Source organism: Tamandua tetradactyla, chromosome 26 (genome assembly GCF_023851605.1).
Source record: "Tamandua tetradactyla isolate mTamTet1 chromosome 26, mTamTet1.pri, whole genome shotgun sequence".
In the NCBI taxonomy this organism is placed as follows: domain Eukaryota; kingdom Metazoa; phylum Chordata; class Mammalia; order Pilosa; family Myrmecophagidae; genus Tamandua; species Tamandua tetradactyla.
The window spans coordinates 19,687,870-19,712,179 of record NC_135352.1 but is presented as its reverse complement, the minus strand read 5'-3'; the positions used below and the strand labels follow the sequence as shown (position 1 = coordinate 19,712,179).

At 36.2% G+C, this 24,310-nt stretch overlaps 1 long non-coding RNA gene and 1 other non-coding gene across 2 annotated transcripts in view; one reads left to right on the top strand and one right to left on the bottom strand.

The window, feature by feature from the left end:
- The window catches only part of LOC143669688 (uncharacterized), a 226,448-nt gene that overhangs the window by 136,543 nt on the left and 65,595 nt on the right, over positions 1-24,310 (top strand). The gene's annotated exons all lie outside the window — the stretch shown is intronic.
- Positions 9,460-9,566, bottom strand: LOC143670066 (U6 spliceosomal RNA). Its single transcript, XR_013169247.1, has one exon. It is a non-coding gene; the product is annotated as a U6 spliceosomal RNA (small nuclear RNA).

Here is a 24,310-nt window from a genome sequence, read left to right as displayed (position 1 = left end):
GGTTCTGTTAATTAACAGGCAGAATATAATTGATGTATTTGCCTTGCTTCTCTTTTTATTTTACAGTTTTATTCACACATCATTCTATCCATCCAAAGTGTACAATCAATGATTCGCAATACATTCGCACAGCTGTACTTACATCACTACAATACATTTTAGAACATTTTCATAGATCCAGAAAGAAAAATCCCATGAACCTTATACCCTCCTAACAATGGCACAGCTTCAGTGTGGTACCTTTGTTACAATTGATGGAAGAACATTAAGATGTCGCTTTTAACTCTAGTCTGTAGTTGCATTAGGTGCACTCCCTAATGCAACTCCCCACACCCACCCCAGATACCACCCTATTATTAACACCATGTAATTAAGGCATACATTTGTTCTAATTCATAGAAGAATATTTTTGTTTTTTTTACTATTTAGCCCCATTTATCACCCACAAGAGGGTTCACTATGTTATACTGTCCCGTGTTTCATCCTCTGGCTTTCCTTTGCATGACCATAAACTCCCCCTTTCAACCACAATCACATAACCAATAATGTGTTACCATCCCCTCTATCCATTTCAGAACATTTACAATCAAACTTATTTAAAAATTCTGCACAAATTGTCACCTCCCCATTCTCTTTCCTCATTCTATCTTCTAGTAATCTATATTACAGATATTAACTCTATGAGTTGGCACAGTATATTTAGTTCATAGTGATATCCTTCCATATTTTTTGTTTTGTGTCTCACTTACTTTCCTCAACATAATGTCCTTCAGGTTCATCCATGTTGTCACATGTGTCAGGACTTCATTCCTTTTTACTGCTGGATAATTTACCATCATATGTATATGCCACAGTTTGTTTATCCACTCATGAGTTGATGAACATTTGGGCTGTTTCCATCTATTGGCAATCATGAATAATGCCACTATGAACATCAATAACAAATGTCTGCTCAGGACCCTGCTTTCAGTTATTCTGGGTTTATCTCTAGCAGCAGGATTGCTAAATCATACAGTAGTTCTATAATTAGCTTTCTAAGGAATGGCTGAACTGTCTTCCACAGCAGCTATACCATTTTACATTCTGACCAGCAGTGAGTGAATGTTCAGATTTCTCCACATCCTCTCCAACACTTGTATTTTTCTGCTTGCTTAATAGTGGCTAATTTTAGTAGATGTGATATAATATCTCATTGTGGTTTCAATGAGCATTTCCTTAATAGTTAGTGAAGTTGAACATCTTTTCATGTGCTTTATAGCCATTTGTATTTCCTCCTTGGAAAAGTGTCCATTTCCTTTGCTCATTTTTTAATTGCATTGTTTGTCTTTTTATTGTTGAATTGTAGGATTTCTTTATATATTCTGGATAGCAAATCCTTACCAGATATGTGGTTTCCAGATACTTTCTCCTATTAAGTAGGCTGCTTTTTCACCTTCTTAACAAAGTCCTTTGAAGCTCAAAAGTATTCGATTTTGAGGAGGTTCAATTTTGAGGAGGTCCAATGTACTTTATTTTTCTTTTGTTGCTTATACTTTGGCTGTAAGGTCTAAGAAACCACCTGCTACCTCCAGAGCTTGAAGTTGCTTCCATATATTTTCTTCTATGAGTTTTATAGTACTTGTTCTTATATTTAGATGTTTGATCAATTTTGAGTTAAATTTGTATAGGGTATGATATTAGGGGTCCTCTTTTATTCTTTTGAATATAGTTATCCACTTTTCCCAGCACCATTTATTGAAGAGACTTTAATGTCCCAATTGAGTGGACTTGGCAGATTGACAGTAATCAATTGACCATAGATGTGAAACCTGTTTCTGAACTTTCAACTTAATCCCATTGATCAATATGTCTATTTTTATGCCAGTATCATGCTGTTTTGACCACTGTACTTTGTAATATGCTTAGAGTCAGAAAATGTGAGTCCTCCACCTTAATTCTTCATTTTCAGGATGTTTGGGGCTATTCAGAGCCCCTTAGCCACAGAATAAGTGTGATAATTGGATTTTCCATTTATCTAAAGTAAGGAGTTGTAATTTTGATTGGAATTACATTGAATCTATAGATCAATTTGGGTATAATGGGCATCTTAACAACATTAAGCCTTCCAATATATGAACATGGGATATCCTTCCATTTATTTAGATCTTCTTTCATTTCTTTTAACAAAGTTTTGTAGTTTTTATGAATATAATTCTTTACAACCTTGCTTAAGTTTATTCTTAGGTATTTTATTCCTTTTGTTGCTATTTTAAATGAATTTTTTCCATGATTTCCTCTTGGATAGCTCATTAGTAGTGCACAGAAACACTACTGATTTTTGCTTGTTGATCTTATATCCCACCACTTTGCTGAACAGGTTTATTAACTCTAATATATTTTTCAGGACTTTCTAAATATAGGAACATTTCATCTGCAAGTGAAAGATTTACTTCTTCCTTTCCAATTTGGATGACTTTTTATTTAATTTCTTGCCTAACTGTACTAGCTAGTACTTCTAGCACAGAATAGAATAGCAGTGTTGACAGTGGACATCCTTATCTTGTTCCTGAACTTAGAGGGAAAGCATTCAGTCACTCACCATTGAGAACAATGCTAGTTGTGGGTTTTTCATATATACCCTTTATCATGTTGAGAAAGTTTCCCTCAATTCCTGTTTTTCAAGTCATTTTTATCTAGAAAAATTCTTGATTTTGTCAAATGCCTTTACTGCATTGATTGAAATGATCATGTAGTTTTCCCCTTTTGATTTGTTAATGTGGTGTGTTATATTAATTAATTTTCTTGTGTTGTACCATCCTTGCACACCTAGATTAAAACCCACTTGAGCATGATGTATAATTCTTTTAACGTGCTGTGCATGTATTTTATTGAGGATTTTTGCATCTATATTCATTAGAGAGATTGGTCACCAATTTATTTTACTTGTAGTATCATTATGTGGCTTTGGTATTCAGATAATGTTGTCTTCATAGAATGAGGTAGGAGGTGTTCACTTCTGTTCAATTTTTTAGAAGAGGTGAAGTAAGATTGGTATTAATTCTCCTTGGAACGATTGGTAGAATTCACCTAGGAAGACATCTGGTCCTGGGTTTTTCTTTCTTGGGAGGTTTTTGATTACTGTTTCAATTTCTTTATTTGTATTTGGTTTGTTGAGGTCTTCTGTTTCTTCTTGAGTTAGTATTGGCTATTCATTTGTTTCTAAGAAATTGTCCATTAAAACCATCTTGCCTAATTTGTTTGCATACAGTTGTTTATGGTATCCTCTTATGATCTTTTTTTATTTCTATGGAGTCGGTGGTAATGAACCTCCTTTCATTTTTTGTTTTACTTATTTCCATCCGGTCTTTTTTCCTTTGTCAGTCTAGATAAGGGTTTGCCAATATTATTGATCTTCTCAAAGGATCTGCTTTTGGTCTTATTGATTGTTTCTGTGGTTTTTTTGTTCTCAATTTCATTTATTTCCACTGTAAATTTTGACATGTTGCGTTCTTATTTTCATCCATCTCAAAATATTTACTGATTTCTCTTGCAATTTATTCCTTGACCAATCGATCGTTTACAAGTGTGTTGTTTAATCTCCATAAATTTATGAATTTTCCAGTTCTCTATCTGTTACTGCGCTCATGTTGTCTATCTTGGTTGATGATCCATGAGTACTTGAGTAGAGTACATATCCTGCTGTTTGGTGATACAATGTTCTGTAAATATCTGCTAGTCTAGTTCAGTTATAGTTTTAGGTTTTCTGTTTCATTATTGGTGCTCTGTTTAGATGGCCTATCTATTGATTTTAAGTCCCCAACTATTATTGTAAGGACATTTATTGCTCCCTTTTGTTTTGCCAGTGTTTGCCTTATGTATTTTGGAGCGGTTTGGTTACGTGCATAGATATTTATTATTATTTTTCCTTGGTGAGTTAACCCTTAACTTAATATATGATGTCCATCTTTGTCTCATAACATTTTTGCATTTAAAGTTTGTTTTGGCTGGTATTAGTATAGCTACTCCAGCTTTTTTTGGTTCTGCTTGTGTGGAATATCTTTTTTCCAGGCTTTCACTTTCAACCTATTTTTATCTTTGGGTCAAAAATGAGTCTTCCGTAAACAACATATGGATGGATCATGTTTCTTTTTAGCCATTCTGCCAATATGTGTCTTTTAATTGGAGAGTTTTATCCATTAACATTCAACGTTATTATTGTAAAAGCAGTACTTTAACCATTTTATCCTTTTGTGGAGCATATGACATTTTAAATAAAGACTTCACCATTAATTTAGTAATGACACAAGAACCATAATATCAATTATGTGATTTATTGAGTTGGAGCAGCAACAACTAATTCATATTTATAAGAGAAACAAGTACAACAGTAGTTTGAAATATGTGTCCCAGTTGTAGGACACAATCATGGTTGGCTGCATATCTACAAAATTAAAAGGTGAAATAATCTCATTTGTATCATTTTGCTTACATTTCCTTTTCTGATCCTCAGTGCCAATCACAGAGGATTTGGGAAATTACATGTTCTATACTTTTAAGAAGCTCCTTTTTAATCACCTGTCAAATGCAAAGTGAATGGTTTGGATGAGGGAAATAATTAAATTCAAGCTGTACAATCAACTGATCTAAGGACATTCAATTTTGCCAATTTTGTGAAATTAAAAGAGTACATTTGAAGGTATTTTAAGCAGGCAAATGGGAGTACAATAATAATTAGAACAGAAAATCAGCTTTAATATAAGGCCTGAAAAGCTGTTTGAAAGGATTTCTATAGAAGTAGAATAATGATCTGTGAAGTTTTTACATGATATTTGCCACTGAATATATGCTCTCACAATCACTGAGACGAATAATGAACAGCATGTGCCAATTTTTATCTCAGAATATCAACTGAGAAAAGAAACCTTTTAAAAAGTTTGTCTTGACATCTCATCCCTTGACAGGATCTCATAATAATCAGTACTCTCATTGCTGATTCAACCTGTCTAATCCAGTCTCCACTCTTTCCAGGGTCTAGAATTTATACCTGAAATTTTGTGGTGGCCTTGACCACTAACTGTCCTTCCTTTCCCTCCTTGGTTACACTCTGCTCAGTTGTCTTTTGCTTATCCATCACCAGTGTAAGGCAGTGGTTTTTCACCTGGTTCTAGTCTACTTGGTTTCTCTGCCTCTCAACTTCCCCAAATTTGCCATAGACTGAACTTGGGTACAAGATCTTTAGTAAAGATCAACACACCTGTGAAAGGAAGGGGAGGGCGCCAACATTGGAGAGAAAAGAATACAAACAAAGAAAGCCTCAACGAACCCCATGGAGAGCTCAGGAACAAATGTTGCCCCTGAAATTACCTGCATTGGGCCTTATTTCCACATCCGTCTAGATTAATTATTGGATGTGGGCTGCCTCTGAAAGGGCATGACCTCTGGTAAGGCAGCTGTACATCTGAGGCAGACTCTGATTGGGCTTACAACATAAGGCTGTCTGATAACTTCACTCTCCACAGCTGGGCAACATTCATCCTAAACACTTTAGCCATACTCATTTTCTAAAAATAATATCTTAAAAATTTGATGTTTTTAATAGCATAGACTTAAGAGGCACAAACACAAGTAGTTGAGTTCCCAAATCTTCCAGTTAGTAGATGATGCACTTAACTACTTCAAGTCTCCTTCTACTGTTCTGTCAAAAAGTGATGGCAAGGGCGGGCCATGGTGGCTCAGTGGCAGAGTTCTTGCCTGCCATGACGGAGACCTGGGTTCGATTCCCGGTGACTGCCTGTGCAAAAAAAAAAGGGGGGGGGATGTCACATGTGTCTTTGGGTTGTTATGAGTATTATTAGATGAGGTCAGACATGCAGATTTCTTAGAATTGTGCTGATATAGTAGTATTTCATTGAAAGTTCATCCTTCTTGACAATCATAAAGCATTTGATATTGTTGACTAATACCCCCCCTTTCTAAAAGTATTATATTTTCATCATTTTGCATAATATTGTATTTTCATGGTATTGTGACTTGCTAAATTTTCAGTGAATTCTTCTCTGTTGCCTTTTTCACTTCACTTCCTCCTGCTCACCACAGTTCTTCCTTCAACACACTTCTCTAACCTCTATTATTTTCTGTCTTATGTGACAGCATGGTAGGGTAAGAGGCCTTTGGAATTTGGAGCCTGATATAACTAAGACAGAATCTTTGCTTTGGCATCTAGGTGGTTTTGGGGAAGTGACTGGAAATATTTTGAATATCAGCTTCCTTTTCTGTAAACTTAGTTTAACATTTAAAGTAAAGACTAGAAATAATGTGTGAAATGTCTGTCATAATACTAAGCACATAAAAGATCTATAAATATGTCATAATAATAAAATGCCTAATGATCATTAAGTGTGATCCAGCTAAAAGGTGTAACGACTGCGTTTTTCTAGATGATTCTCACATAAGAAAAAATTATTTTAAGCACAAATTAAGCTTTAACTCCATATTTTATCTAATTCCACTGGACATCTACACCTGGTCAGACATCATCTGATGCAAAGTTAATTCCTAATTTTTATCTCTAAATGTACTTTTCCTATTAACAGCAACATGGTTCTCTCAATGATATTTTAAAACTTATACCAATAGAAAGATAATCTACAATAGGAAAAATATGCTTGAAAAACTTTACGTATTTACACTTAAATATGAGAAAGTTTAATTTTTAATCTTTCAATTATCAAACTGATAAAACCCCAATATGAAGATTTCACTTAATTGAAAAGGAGCTGTAAAGTCATCCAGATTGCCCTTTCTTATCTGTTCAATTCTTCTGTGTTTAAATGTATATTTCAGTTTTCCTGCTGAAATAAACCCTCAACTCTCAGCTCCAATCTTATTTGTTTTTATTAGGGTAGTGACAGTGTTTAAATATTGATAACTCAAAATTTTATGATGAAATCACTCGAGAAATAATGATGACAGAAGAACTGCTGAAGTGCCAGAAAGCACAAAAATTTTTAAAATGTATTAAGGGACAATAACTAATCAAGTAAACAGAAATAAAAAGAGAATGTGAAGCCAATTTTACCCTCAGGCAAATTATAACATGCTCTTATTTGGATTTGAATATAAGAAAGTCTTCTGGATGCACTGATTTTCTGTGCCTATTTCTTGATCTGAAAGATAAGCAGGTTATAGGGACATCTTCATTAAGTCATCAATTGCCAGGCACCACTATTTTAAAAATCAGGTATTTTTCTAGGCTGCAAAATGATTATGAATGTGTTTTTAGTCTAGTCCACTGCCAGTGAATTTCCTGTGCACAAATATTATGAGCTTTATGAATTTTTATCCAAATTTTCCCTTTCAAATCTCCATTATCTAGTTGATAGTAAACAATTACATGTCAGTCCATTCCTCTACTAAAATGTATTTATCCTATTAGATAGGGATCCCACATTTTGCACTTTCACCTCCCCATAATCATAGTTTTCATATGCCTTTGAATTGATTGTGATTGGTTTTTCAGTCTCAGATCATTATTACCAGACACACTTTCTTGCTTGCTCATCTCCAACCAGTGAGCCTTTGTGTCCAACTGTGTCTAATACTGAGAATTTCTCTGGTTTCCTAGTCCTGTCCCTCCAAATTTGTCTTGCTGGATGCAGGAAAATCACAGTCATCATTCTAGTCCAAAGACTCTAACTCAAGAAGCCTAATAGTCGCCTTCTATTGTTCTTCTTGAGTCCCCTCTTCTTTCCCAGCTTGAATCTATCCAACACATTGCAGATGGTATGAACTTTATCTCATTATTGTCCCATTCACGAGTTCACAACAGGTCCTGCTAGTCCACTACAGCTAGTGAAAATACCTCTATTGTTCTAAGGGTCTCTAAACTTTGGCTCTATTCTAATCATCCAATATATTTTTGTACTTTCCATCATAAAATATATATAATTCAGCCGCTGGCTCTCTTACTGTCTCTTCCCAGCATACCCCCTTTAACTCTCTGTGATTTTGTCCAAGGATGGATTCCAGTATTCACTGTATTAAAATTCCCTTCCATGTTCTCTCAATTTATCAATTTCCTCCCAACCTTAAAAACCCAGCTCTGTCATAGTGATGTCATCAACATGGTGATGTGGGACATGCCCTGAAAATCCTCCCCAGAGATTCAATGAATAAAGGGACACATCCCAGTTGCTTAGAACTCTGGAGAACAATAAAGATGGGAAGAAATGCTGAATCAAAGAAAAAGAAAAATAGGTAGGAAGCCTCCATCCCAGCCCCACTGGTGCTCTACCCTCCCCTTCACTTGGTCCAGTGAAGCTTTGGAGTTTCTCAGAGGCAGAAGCTCCCAACTCCTACTGGGGACACAGATTATGGAGTCACTCTCATCAGCAAATTAGAAGCCCATGTATAAGCCAACACAGGGCAACAAGTACATATAACCCCTGGTAGAACATGTCTGAGAATCCCCCAGAGGGAAAAAGAGAGAGAAAGAGACCAGTATAGAAAGGCTAGTAAGTGCTATGATCATTAAAATCAGTTTCTGTGGGCTGGAACAGCCAAATGCAAATTAAAGTTTTCTGAAATGACCTAAGTTTCTGGATTGACCCCACCTAGCTTCCCAGGGCAGGATACCCTAATGGGGAATAAAATGTAGTCATAAAAGCCTCATAAAGGGGAAAAAAAACAGGAGGGGAGGTTGAACAGAACTGCTCTAAGACAAGAGGGTCCCAGAACTGAAAATTGTAAGGAAAATAGGACACTGAGTGAAGGAGAGAATTTGAACAAATCATAACAGCTGGGGAGAAAATTCTGCACACACACAAAAAAATCGAACAGATTAAGATTCCCATATAAGAAAGAGAGAAAAGAAAGCTTTCTCCTGGAGGTGAAACAATTACACAGAAAGGGCAATCTTCGAAATTGTACTACATATCCGGGGAAAGAGCTGAGGAAATCTCAACAGTTGAACATAAGCAATCCTAAAGGTCTAGAATATGTTGGACCACGCATCAAAGAAGAGCCTTTTACAAAACCAATAAACAATAAAACCCAAGAAAAAAGAAACAGAGTTTCAGAATTTATTCATCAAGATAATCAAATGCTTCCATGAGGAAGACCCAGATTCAATTCTGGATCATGCACCCCCCCACCCCCCAAAAATACAAGTGCAGATTTAAACAGGCAGAAGAAAGAATTAGCAAACTAGAAGACAGGACATTAGAACTCATATAGTCAGAACAAAAGATATGGAAAAGAATAGAAAAAAATTGAGCAGAGCCTCAGGGATTTGAGTAACAGTATGGAGCACACAAACATGCATGTCATCGGTGTCCCAGAAGGAGAAGAGAAGGGAAAGTGGGCAGAAAGAATATTTGAGGAAATAATGGCTGGGAACTTCACAACTCTTATGAAAGACATAAATATGTATGTCCAAGATTCAAGTCTTTTGCCCATTTATTTATTTTATTTTTTTAGTTAAAAAAAATGGAACACTTCACAAATTTGCATGTCATCCTTGTGCAGGGGTCATACTAATTTTCTCTGTATCGTTCCAATTTTAGTATACGTGCTGCCGAAGCGAGCACCTTTTGCCCATTTTTAAACTAAGGTTGTTAGTCTTTTTATTATTGGGTTGTAGGATTTCTTTATATATTTTGGATTTCAAACACATTTGGTATATGATTTTCAAATATTTTTCCCCATTGAATATCTGTGTTTTCACTTTTATGATAAAGCCTTTAAATGTGCAAAAGTTTTCAATTTTGAGCATGTCCCATTTATCTTTCTTCTTCTTTAAGTTCTTGGATTTGTATGTAAAGTCTAAGAAACCATTGCCTACCACAAAATCCTGAAAATGCTTCCCTACATTTTCTTTTAGGAATTTTATAGTCCTGGTTCTTATATTTAGGTATTTGATTAGTTTTGAATTAATTTTTGTATGTGGTATGATATAAGCGTCCTTTTTTGTTCTTTTTTTTAACTAAAAAAATAAATGGGCAAAAGACTTGAGTAAATATTTCTCCAAATGAAATACAAATGGGTAAAAAAAAAAAAGCACATGGAAAGTTGTTCAACATCACTAGCTATTAGGAAAATGCAAATCAAAACCATGAGACATCATTTCACACCCAACAGAATGGTTACTATTAAAAAAAAAAAACTCAAACTATAAGTATTAGAGAGGACCTGTTGGGAATGTAAAATGGTACAGCAGCTGTGGGAGACAATCTGGCTATTCCTCAGTCAGCTAAGTATAGAAGCACCATATGATCTGGCAACAGTATTGAAAGTAGGAGCTCAAACAGACAATTGCACACCAGTGTTCATAGTGGCATTATTCACAACTGCCAAAAGGTGGAAGCAACCCAAGTGCCACATCAATTGATGAACAGATAAACAAAATTTGCTATATGCACATAATGGATATAAAGGAATGAAGCCATAAAAAGGAATGAAATTCTGATGCATGCGATAACATGGATGAATCTTGAGGACATAATGCTGATTGAAATAAGCCAGATACAAAAGGACAAATATTGTATGATCTCACTGATATTAACTAATTATAAGCAAACTCATACAGTTAGAATCTAGAATATAGGTTACCAAAGGATAGAATCTATATTCTAGATTCTAACTCTATGAGTTAGATTTGTACAGAATGTCTATTTGTACAGAATGTCCATTTAGGTTGATTGTAAAGGTATGGGAAAGGATAGTGGTTAGGATAGCACATTATTATGAGTTTAATTAACAGCACTGAATTATATAGGTGGATGTGGTTAAAAGGGGAATCTTTATATTGCATATGTTACTAGAGTATAAATTAAAAGACAAAACATAGGACTATATAACACAGTGAATGCTTTTATAGATGATGGACTATAGTTAATAGTATAAGAATGTTTTTTTCATGAACTATAACAAATGTATGACACTAATTGAAGGTGTTAATAACAGGGTGGTATATGGAAAAATATACACCTAATGTAAACTATGGATGAGAGTTAATTGTACTATTTTAATAATCTTTTATAAATTGTAACAAAGGTAACTACTGTTAAATAAAATAATACAGTTATAAAAAAATGCTGTCATCAATTTGTAACAAATGTTCCACACCATTGCAATGTGTTGGTGGTGGGGTGGTGTGTGGCAATCATGTATTTTATGCATGCTTCATCTGCAAACCCACAACTTCTCTAATAAAAAAAGAAATTTGAAGCAAACAAACCCAGTGCCAGTTCTACCTCCTGTGTGATACCTCCCCAATGACTCAGTTTACATAATCTCTCACCTGGGAAGCATTTTTTGTATTAAGCATTTAATGACAATCTATCATACAATTAATAACTTTGTATATACCATACTATTATCTTTTTGGTCTACTTAATAGTTTTTAAAGTAAAGCAGCTTTTAATGTATTTATATGTATATAATATTTGTTTCTTGCATGCATTTTATCATCAACTAACTTTTTAAGCATCTTTTGGGTAGCCAATATTTTACATATGTCTCTCATGCTAAGTTGTATCTAATATAGGCATAACTTCATTATTATCATTAAATACATAGTAGGTACTCAATAAATACTTGAGTTCTAGATCATTGGTTTTTCAGTATATCTCAAGATATTCATGAATAATTTTTATATAATTAGTTACATAATGCTCTTTTTCTCACATTTTTAATTGGGGTATAATTAACAATTTCATTTCATTGATTCTCTGAATATAGATTTATAGTTACGGATCTCATCTAAGATTTTTGATCTGTGTGTTGGGAGTTGGCATATTTAAAATGTTTCTGTTTCTTAAGTTACAAGTTCTATATATTTTAAGACAATGGTTCTCAAATTTTAGCATGCATCAAAATCTCTAGTAGGATTTGATAAAACACAGATTTCTGGGCCACACCTCAACATTTCTGGTTCAATAAGTCTAGATGGGGCCTGAGAATTCCCATGTCTAGCAAGTTCATAGAAGTTGCTGCAGCCAGTACTTCTTCTAAGACCACACTTTGAGAACCACTGTTCTAAGAAATGAGAAATCCAGACATAGGACCAAATTCTTTCATAATTAAAGTGTGTTACAAAGCAGATTTGGAAAAATGCCAAAACAAAAATACAGGAAGTAAAACATATTTTCATAAAGAACATTACTCTCCTATATTCAAATTTATGCTATTAATGTTAGGATCCTCTCTTTGAAGCTTATCTATCTTCAACCAGTAGAAAGTTTGCTGCTTTGCTTCTTAAGTGTATTTTGTGCTCTTTGAGGGCAGGAACTGATTTTATACATTTTTTTTAGTTAGTATATTTTCAAATAAATGGATGAATAGTTTCTTTTTTACAATACTTTAAAATAATTGTGATTTGAGTTAAATTCTTTTTTCAAGTTTACACATTATGATACAGAGAGTTTTGGATAAAAAACAATGACTGTTATTTACTTGGGGTGTGATTATAATTTAAACCACAACATTTTTCTTTGAGATAATATGTATGTGTTCTACATGCACTCTCATTATTATTTTAGAGAAAATTATATATATAATACATAGATGATATGTGTGTGTGTGTGTGTGTGTGTGTGTGCATGCTATCAATAGAGGAAATCATACTGTAGGGGTTAGTAGCTAGGGTTTTGGTCTCTAAAAGACCTGAACCTGAAGTCCAGCAGTGAAGCTACAAAATATTAAGCAAAATACTTCACCTCTCCTCATCACCCTTTCTTCATCTGTAAGATGCAGACAATAATACCTTCCTCATAGAATCTTATAAGGAATAAATGAGATAATGTATGTAAAGTACTTTGGCCATGTCTGGAATATAGAAAGTTTAAAAAAAATGATTACTATTATTATTAATAAGTAGAACTATAGAAGTTGCTCAATAAATGATTAGTAAGAGATGAGATTATCTCATCTTATCAAGAACTTCTAAAAAATTAATAGCACATTCAAAAGAAATGGATGAGAATAATTTATCCCCCCAAATATTAATATATGTCAATGAACTAAAAAGTAAAGCACATCTCGTGATGGCATAAACAAAGACAAGATTATTTTTAAAATTTTTTTTTGGGGGGTGCATGGTCGGGAACCGAACCTGAAGATTATTTTTTAATGTTTGGTTTTACATGTCTTAATTCATATCTATGTTATGGGTGCCTTCATATTTAGTCTGGCTTAATACACATGGGCAGTGCTCAGTGAATGCTGACTAATTATCTATAAGCCATTGTGAGCAGAAGGTGAATATCTTTTCTGTCTGTGTTATCTTTTGGACTCATTTTGTGTGTTTGGTAAGTGTTGTTACCCTTTGAGCATGTACATTGCACGTCTTGCTTTCCTTGTCCTCTGGTTGTTCATCAATCAAAGTGCTAAGTGTAGTGGATAGAGTGGAACAGCCACTGATTACGATAAACAACTGAAATACTAATCAATATTTTCATAAGTTGTGCGCTCCATTACTTCATGCTTCCAAATAACAAACTGTGAAAATTTCAGTTTGGTTTTAAAAAAAAGAGAAAGACCATAGGTGCTGTGGTGGTTTGGAGATATGTACTCCATAAAAACATGTTCTTAAACTTAATATATTCCTGTGGGTGTGAACCCATTGTAAGGAGTGAAGTTTTGGTGATGTTACTTCAATTAAGGTGTGGCCCAAGTCAATCAGGATGGATCTTAATCAACTATTACTGGAGTCTCTCAGAAGAAGAATGAAATTCAGACAAAGAGAAAGCCAGAGGAAACAAAAAGTTGAAAGTCAACAGAAACTAGAAGAGAAGGAAGGAGGCAGCAGTGGCTGCCATGTGCATTGTTGTGTAGCAAAGGAGCCAAGGATCAAGGATCACCAGCAGCCAGTCCCAGAATGACAGCCTTGGAGGAGAAAGCATTACCTTGATGATACCTTGATTTGGAACTTGTCTGAGCCTCAAAACTGTGAGCCAGTTCCAGGGAGATGGTGGACTGGAGTGGAGTGAGCTCATTTCTGCTCCATGAAACAAGATGGAAGGTGGGGAGAAAATGTCCAGGACTGCAGGTTCCAGGGTGTGAGTAGCCTAGGAGGTCCTTTAGGCAGTTTTTTGGGGGAGGAAGGTCAGGGGACAGCGAGTGCGTGGGGTGAATGGGATCCCCACCAGGCAGGGTAGAGTGCTCAGGGGAGGTGTGATGGGAGGGAACTGACCCTCCTCAGCTCCAGCCTGCACAGCTGCCAGCTGGGGAAACCTCCCCTCTTGGTTGCAGTGGGCAGCACCTGTAGGGAGCGCAGAGGCTGGTGATCATCCCCTGCAGAGTGCCCATCAACAGACAAGTGGAAACAAAATGTGATATGTACATATGATGGAATATTATGCAGCATTTAGACAAAATGATGTCCCAAAACATATGACAGGGTGAATGAATCTTGAAGACATAATGCTGAGTGAAATGTCAGACACAGAAGGGACAGGTACTATATGATTCCATTATTATGACTGATAAAGCCGCCAGTGTTTTGGAGCACCTAAAAGGAAAAATCTGAGTTGAGGGCTTGGTAGCCCAAGACAAACTCTGGGAACTGTTCTGTAGCTGCTCGTTGAAGTGTGCTTTGAAAGTTATTGCTTTCTTTCTTTCTTTGTATATGTATGTGCTATATTTTACAACTAAAGAATGGTTTAAGGGGAGGTGCAACAGTGGCTGGGGTGGTGCAATGGTGACTCAGTGGCAGAATTCTCACCTGCCATGCCATAGACCCGGGTTCGATTCCCAGAGCCTGCCCACGTGAAGAAAAAAATGGTTTTAACTCCAACAATCTTGGGGTTTGTTCATATGAAACTTCACCCCACAAAGGATAGGTCAAGCCTACTTAAAATTAGGCCTAAGAGTCACCCCCCAAGAGAGTCTCTTTTGTTGCTCAGATGTGGCCTCTCTCTCCAGCCAATACAACAAGCAAACTCACCACCCTGTCTATGTGGGACATGACTCCCAGGGGTGTGAACCCTCCTGACAATGTGGGACAGAAATCCTGGAATGAGCTGACACTCAGCATCAAGGGATTGAGAAAACCCCTAGAATGAGCTGAGACTCAGCATCAGGGGATTGAGAAAATCTTCTTGACCAAAAGGGGAAAGAGACAAAATAAAGTGTCAATGGCTGCGAGATTCCAAACAGAGTCAAGAAGTTATCCTGGAGGTTATTCTTATGCATTACATAGATATCACCTTGTTAGTCAAGATGTAGTGGAGAGATACTGGGAGAAGATGGCGGCTTAGTAAGATGCGCAGGTCTTAGTTCCTCCTCCAGAACAGCAACTAAAGAAACAGAAACAATACGAAACAGCTCCCAGAGCCACGACAGAGACCAAAAAGACAGCGTACCCCATTCTGGAACGGCTGAATGGGCAGGGAGAATCCACTGCGGTGAGATACCCGAGGGGCGCGCGTTTTCCCAGCCGGGGCGGCTGGTGACTGGGGTCCCCTCCATGCACGTGGCTCCCCGGTCTGACTGGGAACGTTGGATAGCGGGGCCCTCCCGCCACGCTTGGCGTCTCAGGCCAGCTGGGCAATTTGGACCGGCACTCTCCCAAGCCACGGCGGCCAGCGACCCCCCCTCCACGCACGGTTTCCCGGGCCGACTGCGAGATTCGGATTGGCAAGTTAAAGGAGCCACAGCATCTTTTACTGGTGGGACCCGCAGACAGACAAGTGCCACGAGCACCACCTACTGGGCAGGAAAAGAAAAACAGAGCCCAGAGATTTCACAGAAAAACCTTTCAACCAGCCGGGTCCCACACCCAGGGAAATCTGATCAAATGCCCAGACACCAGCAGAAAATAATGGATGACGCTTGGAAAATTGAAGATATGGCCCAGTCAAAGGAACAAACCAATAGTTCAAATGAGATACAGGAGCTGAGACAACTAATGCTGAATATACGAACAGAAATGGAAAAACTCTTCAAAAACCAAATCAATAAATTGAGGGAGGACATGAAAGACATGGGCTGAACAAAAAGAAGAAATAGAAAATCTGAAAAAACAAATCACGGAACTTATGGGAGTGAAGGACAAAGAAGAAAAAATGGAAAAAACAATGGATACCTACAAGGGTAGATCTAAAGAGACAGAAGCTACAATTAGTGAACTGGAGGATGGAACATCTGAATTCCAAAAAGAAACAGAAACTATCCAGAAAAGAATGGAAACACTTGAGCAGGGGATCAGGGAACTGAATGACAATATGAAGCGCACAAATATACGTGTTGTGGGTGTCCCAGAAGGAGAAGAGAAGGGAAAAGGAGGAGAAAAACTAATGGAAGAAATTATCACTGAAAATTTCCCAACTCTTATGAAAGACCTAAATTTACAGATCCAAGAAGTGCAGCGCACCCCAAAGAGAATAGACCCAAATAGGCGTTCTCCAAGACACTTACTAGTTAGAATGTCAGAGGTCAAAGAGAAAGAGAGGATCTTGAAAGCAGCAAGAGAAAAACAATCTGTCACGTACAAGGGAAACCCAATAAGACTATGTGTAGATTTCTCAGCAGAAACCATGGAAGCTAGAAGACAGTGGGATGATATATTTAAATTACTAAAAGAGAAAAACTGCCAACCAAGACTCCTATATCCAGCAAAATTGTCCTTCAAAAATGAAGGAGAAATTAAAATGTTTATAGACAAAAAGTCACTGAGAGAATTTGTGACCAAGAGACCAGCTCTGCAAGAAATACTAAAGGGAGCACTAGAGTCAGATACAAAAAGACAGAAGAGAGAGGTATGGGGTAAAGTGTAGAAAGAAGGAAAATCAGATATGATATATATAATACAAAAGCCAAAATGGTAGAGGAAAATATTATCCAAACAGTAATAACACTAAAAGTTAATGGACTGAATTTCCCAATCAAAAGACATAGACTGGCAGAATGGATTATGACCCAGCAATACCACTGCTAGGTATCTACTCAAAGGACTTAAGGGCAAAGACACAGACGGACATTTGCACACCAGTGTTTATAGCAGCATTATCTACAATTGCAAAGAGATGGAAGCAGCCAAAATGTCCATCAACAGACGAGTGGCTAAACAAACTGTGGCGTATACCTACGATGGAATATTATGCAGCTTTAAGACAGACTAAACTTATGAAGCATGTAATAACATGGATGGACCTAGAGAACATTATGCTGAGTGAGTCTAGCCAAAAACTAAAGGACAAATACTGTATGGTCCCACTGATGTGAACCAATTTGAGAATCAGCTTGGAATATATCATTGGTAACAGAGACCAGCAGGAGTTAGAAACAGGGTAAGATAATGGGTAATTGGAGCTGAAGGGATACAGACCGTGCAACAGGACTAGATACAAAAACTCAAAAATGGACAGCACAATAATACCTAAGTGTAATGTAACTATGTTGGAACACTGAATGAAGCTGCACCTGAAATATAGTTTTTTGTTTGTTTGTTTGTTTGTATCTTTTGTTTTTGTTTTTTTCTTTTTTCCTTTTTATATATATATATTTTTATTAGTATTATTATTTTAATTCTCTTCTCTATATTAACATTCTATATCTTTTTCTGCTGTTTTGCTAGTTCTTTTCCTAAATCGATGCAAATGTACTAAGAAATGATGATCATACATCTATGTGATGATACTAAGAATTACTGAGTGCATGTGTAGAATGGAATGATTTCTAAATGTTGTGTTAATTTCTTTTCTTTTTTTTGATTAATAAAAAAAATTAAAAGAAAAAAAAAAGATGTAGTGGAGAGGCTGGAGGGAACTGCCTGAAAATGTAGCGCTGTGTTCCAGTAGCCATGTTTCTTGAAGATGATTGTATAATGATATAGCCTTCACAATGTGACTGTGTGATTGTGAAAACCTTGTATCTGATGCTCCTTTTATCTACCTTATCAACAGATGAGTAAAACGGAATAAAGATGAATAACAGGGGGAACACATGTTAAAATAAATTTAAAGTGAAATACTGGTAATTGGTGAGGGGAAGGGTGGGGGGTATGGTATGTATAAATTTTTTTCTGTTTTCTTTTTGTTTCTTTTTCTGAATAGATGCAAATTTTCCAAGAAATTATCATGATGATGAATGTGCAACTATGTGATGATGTTGTGAATTACTGATTATATATGTAGAAAGGAATGATCAAAAGTTGCGAATGTTTGCATTTGTTTGGTGTTTTTTTTTTTATTTTTTTAAAAAATTAAAAATTAATAAAAAAAAACCTAACAAAACACTATAGGTAGTACTAATAATATTAGATAAAATAAATTCTCGAAATCAAAAACTTGAAAATATTTAGTAACATAGTTCACTATTATAGTAAAGTTGATATTTGTAGTAACTTTTTACTTGATATTTTGATAATGCACACAGTTTTTTATTTGTTTTTTCTTTGGGGAGTGCATGGTCCGGGAATTGAACCTCGGTTTCCTGCATGAAAGGCGAGCATCCTACCACTGAACCACCCACACACCTGAGAATGCACTCAGTTTTGATAGTTAACCATATGTTACTTAATATACTGTTTAGGATTTAGAGTTCAAGTAACTCTGATATCTGTATTTCTAAATTTTTTTCCTCCCTTGCTTTAATTTTAAATTTATTTATGAAGCATATTATACAAACAGGGTTTACAATGATTACATAGGCATTTTTTAAAATATGCTTATGGATAAGCTACCTAAGGTATTAATTTTGGGTAGTTAAAATTTCCATATGTTAATTATAAAAATATTTGTATGGTCATATTTTCCTGAAATCAGGAAAATATTTAGTAACATAGGTCATTACTGTAGCAATGCAGATATTTGTAAGAACTTTCTACTTGATGTTTTGAGAACATCCACAGTTTTGATAGCTGATCAAATGTTTTCTAAGTTAGTGTTTAATACTTAGAAATTTAAGAACTTCGCTATCTGAATATGTCGATTTTTTCCTTGTTGCCTTAATTTAAAATTGGTTTATTTAAACCAATTTACTTACTGCACAAACACAGGCTTTACAATGTTTATATGGATACTTTATTTAAATATGGTTAAACTAAGTAAGCTATCCATTGTTGGTGGTTCTAAGTGTATTGTTTGTTTTCTTAAATAAATAAATAAAACTGTAAGCCAATAAATTCCCATTGTTTATATCAATCCATTGCATGGTATTTGCTTGAGCATCCTAGTAAACTAAAACAATAGTCTGCAGTGACTGAAGGGCTCTGTTAGGTAGTGACAAGATTGTGTGGGAATTACTGCCAGATCAAATATGTTTCTTGTAACAGCAAGTTCTAAGTAATTTAGTAATTTCAGTTTCTGGCTTGCATATACTAGGTTTTATTCTCCCACAAAATAATGAGATAAGGGTGTTTGGAGCAGCTAAAAGAAATATAAGGAATTTACTTGTTCCCTTTCATGTGCAACAAAAGAAAATTGGTGCTGCTAAGCTCTGTGAATCTCTAATTCTGCTATAAGCACAAACTCAGTTTAAACTCTCATAGTAACTTACATCATGTCATTTGAACGACACTGCAGTACATGCTTAGGGTCAGAAGATGCAGATACTCTATGGGATTTTAAGTTATTGTGAAAATTTTAAGGTGTAAGTCTGCTCCAGGCACTAGAGACGCACATGTGGATAAGAGCCTTACCCTAAAAAGTTGAACTGAATGAACTGGTTGTTTGTGGGGAAAAACAATATGAATTAAGTCTCCCAAAAGGTACAGCCAGCAAATGTCACAAACCCCTGGGATGGAAGAGTCAACCCCTCAGTGCTCAGTGCTCATAGCTGACTCTCTCTGTCAGGGCGCTCTAATGATCTGGTCCCATGATATCTCCCAATTTTATTATGCCACAGATGGTATAAATTGGGAATTTTTCTCAGAAGAATAATTTAAAATATTGTTATCTCCCCATCATTTCCTTGGTATTTGTGTGTTCCTCACCTGTACTTGTCCACTGGGTGGCCTAAACTTTAAAATGAGGCTTTATATTTATTCCCTCTTAAAACCCATATTCTTCAATTCTTTTCATTATCTAAATCTTTTGAGATGTATAAGGAACTTTACTTATTAATTGGAGTGTGGCTTAAGAGAAAGCCCAAAGGAGACTCCCAGAGATTGCCATCTAGGCTACATGTGTCCAAAGATGGTTCTAAATGAAGAAATACAGCCATCCATCCTGACAATGCCACTCATATTGAAAGTTAATATGATACACAGTGAAAAAGCACCTTACTGAAGTCTGAATACATCTCACCATTGATAATAATCTTAGCTGTGTATTTTTTTTTATTTTTAACTTTTGTTATTGTACAGTATGACATATATACAAAGCAAAGAAATAAAAAAAAACAAGTTTTCAAAGCACTCTTCAACAAATAGTTACAGTACAGATCCCAGAGTTTGTCATGGTTTGCCATACAATCCTCTCATATTTTTCCTTCTAGCTACTTCAGAATATAGGTGGCTAGAGGACTTAAATATTTTTTTATCATCACAGTCGAGTGTTTTTCCTTCTCTTTTTTTGTGAAAAATAACATATATACAAAACAGCTATAAATTTCAAAGCACAGCACCACAATTAGTTGTAGAACATATTTCAGAGTTTGACATGGGTTACAATTCCACAATTTTAAGTTTTACTAAAATTTTACTTCTAGCGGCTCTAAAACACGGGAGACTAAAAGAGATATCAATTTAATGATTCAGCATTCATATTTATTTGTTAAATTCCATCTTCTCTGTATAAATCCACCATCACCTTTGATGTTTCCATCCCTCTCTTTCGGGATGTTTGGGCTATGGCAATTCTAAATTTTTCATATTGGAAGGGTCTGTCACTAATGTGGGGCAGGGAAATGGAACTGTCTGATGTTCTGGAGAGGCTGGGCTAGGTGTCAGGACTTATTGGATCAGGAACCCATCCGGAGGTCTAGGTTTGTGAAGAGTTACCCTAGTGCATGGAACCCTTGTGGAATCTCATATATTGCCCTAGGTATTCTTTAGGATTGGCTGGAATGGCCTTGGGTGGGGGTTGGCAGGTTATGATAGGTAGCAAGGTCCACCTGAAGCTTGCGTAAAAACAACCTCCAGAGTAGCCTCTCGAATCTATGTGAACTCTCTCTGCCACTGATACTTTCTTAATTATACTTCTTTTCTCCCTTTTGTCAGGATGGAATTGTTGATCCCATGGTGCCAAGTCTGGATTCGCCCCTGGGAGTCATCTCCCATGTCACCAGGGAGATTCACCCCTGGATGTCATGTCCCCATAGTGGGGAGAACAATGATTTCACTTGCACAGTTGGGCTTAGAAAGACTGAGGCCACATCTGAGCAACAACAGAGGTCCTCCAGAAGTAATTCTTAGGCATACCTATAGGTAGTCTAAGCTCCTCTGCTACCTACATAAGCTTCACAAGAGTAAGCCTCCTGATTAGGGGCATGGCCTATTGATTTGGGTGTCCTTAAAGTTTGACACAGTATCAGGGAATTCCCTGATGGTAAGGTTTAATAGTTCCATATTCTTTCTCCCATCCCTCAGGGACTTTACCAATACATTTTGATTATCTGCCTAATATACTCTAGGATGTATCTAGGCATTAAAATAATCTATACAGAATTAAAGGACTGCTTTCTTATTCTGGACTCCCTGTGTTTCAATTGTTCAAATGAGCTATACAGATAGGTTGAATTAGATTATGCACTACAGAAAATGTCAGTCCCAGACCAAATAAACCTTTCTTCAATTGGTCTCAAAGAATATGTGTGGTTCTAAAATATAGACACTGCTGCCTTACCCCCATGTCCTGAATTTCTTTAACCCCAACCTGTTCAATTTTGTTCTTATCTCTAAATATCAGGTTATATATATAAAACATCCTCCAAAATCCAGAAATAGTAATCACCTCTTAAGATTTAATGTGACTGCTATAAAAGCTTACAATGAGGACCCTGTTTTCTTATAAGCATTTTCTAAAGGTGACCATACTATTTTTGTCCTTTTGCTTCTGGCTTGTTTTGTCTCACCAAATGTCCCACATGTTCATTCACATCGTTGCATGCCTCATGTCTTTGTTCCTTTTTGTAGCAGCACAACCTTCATTCATAAGTATACGCCATCGTTCGCCAATCTACTTCATCAGTGCATCCTTCAGCCACCTGCATTCATCAGGCATCATGTAGAGGGCACAAAGTCCGCAGTCCACCAACATTCTCGATTTTAGATAATTTCATTCTTCCCAAGTGAAAGAGAACCAATAAACACACCCTCACCAAATAGGAAATCTAAACCTCCTTTTAACTCTTGTCCCTCCCCCATTGCTTACCTCTGCTGTTGCTGTGGTAGTGCTGATGGTTTCCTTTTGAACATAGCTCATAGCATGCAATTGCACTTATCCCCCTATACCCTGGACTTAAACCCTCTTTGTACAAGAATCATATCTTTGAAGTAATTCTTGTGAGAACTAATTCGTATTTCTAGTGTTAATCATTGAGACACATAGGTCTATATACCCCTTTCAATCTTGTTCATCTTCAATATAGTAATATTACTTATAGACCCTTTAGAGAACCTCCTTCACTCCTATCTATTCCCTTACATAGAAGTTCAACCTCAAAGCTAACAGTTCACCCATCTCTAGTTCTATGTATCTCTAAGTCCCCTATATTCTGTAACATAAGCTCTGATTATACCTTTATACTGGTCATAAAAGTGGAATCATACAGTATCTATCATTTTTTATCTGGCTAATTTCACTCAGCATTATGTCCTCAAGGTTCATCCATCTTGTCATGTGCTTCAGGATGTCATTTTGTCTTACTGCTACATAAAATTCTGTCACATGTATATACCACATTTTATTGATCCATTTATCTGTTGATGAGCATTTGGTTGGTTTCCATCTTGGGGTGATTGTGAATAATGCTGCTATGAATATTGGTGTGCAAATGTCTATTTGTGTCATTGCTTTCAGCTCTTCTGGGTATATACCAAGAAGTGCTACTGCTGGGTCTAGGGCAACTCGGTATTTAGTTTCCTAAGGAACCGCCAAACAGTCTTCCATAGTGGCTGCACCATTGTACATTCCCACCAGCAGTGCATAGGTGTCCCAGTTTCTCCACATCCTTTCCAACAATTATAGTTTCCCGTTTGTTTAACAGCAGCCATTCTTATAGGTGTGAGGTGGTATCTCATTGTAGTCTTGATCTGCATTTCACTTATAGCCAATGAAAATGAGCATTTCTTCATGTGCTTTTGAGCCTTCTGTATTTGCTCTTTAGAAAAATGCCTATTCATGTCTTTAGCCCATTTTATAATTGGATTGTTTGTTCTTTTGTTTTTGAGTTGTATTATGGTTTCTTTGTATATACAGGAAACCAAACCTTTGTCTGATATGTGATTTCCAAATATTTTCTCCTATTGAGTTGGCTTCCTTTTTACCTTTTTGACAAAGTGTTTTGAAGTGCAGAAGCATTTATTTTGAGGAGTTCTCATTTATCTAGTTTTTCTTTTGTTGCTTGTGCTTTGGGTATAAAGTTTAGGAAGCTACCCCTTATTACTAGGTCTTGAAGATGTTTCCCTACATTCCCTACAGCTTCTAGAAGTTTTATGGTGCTAGTTCTTATATTTAGGTGTTTGATCCACTTTGAGTTAATTTCTGTGTAGCGTGTAAGATTGGGGTCCTCTTTCATTCTTTTGGTTAATAATACCCAGTTCTTCATGCCCAATTATTGAAAAGACTATTTTGTCCCACTTCAGAGGATTTGGGGGTCTTGTCAAAAATCAGTGGACCATAGATTTGGTGGTCTATTTCTGCCCTCTTGATTTGATTCCATTGGTCAGTGCTTCTGTCTTTGTGCCAGTACCATGATGTTTTGGCCACTGTGGCTTTATAATAGGTTTAAAAGACAGGGAGTGTTAATCCTCCCACTTCATTCTTCTTTTTTAGGATGCTTTTAGCTATTCCGGGTCTCTTTCCCTTCCAGATGGATTTGGTAGTTAGCTTTTCCAAATCTTCAAAGTAGATTGTTGGAATTTTGATTGGTACTGTGTTGAATCTGTAGATCAATTTGGGGAGAATTGACATCTTAAATCTATATAGCTTCCTATCCATGAGCAGGGAATGTCTTTCCACCTATTTCGCTCTCCAGTGATTTCTTTTAGCAATGATATGTAGTTTTCTGTGTACAAGTCCTTTACATCCCTAATTAAGTCCATTCCTAAGTACTTGATTCTTTTAATTGCTATTTTGAATGGAATTTTTCTTTTAACTGACTCCTCAGCTAGGTCATTGCTTGTGTATAGAAATGTTACTATTTTTGCACATTAATTTTATATTCTGCC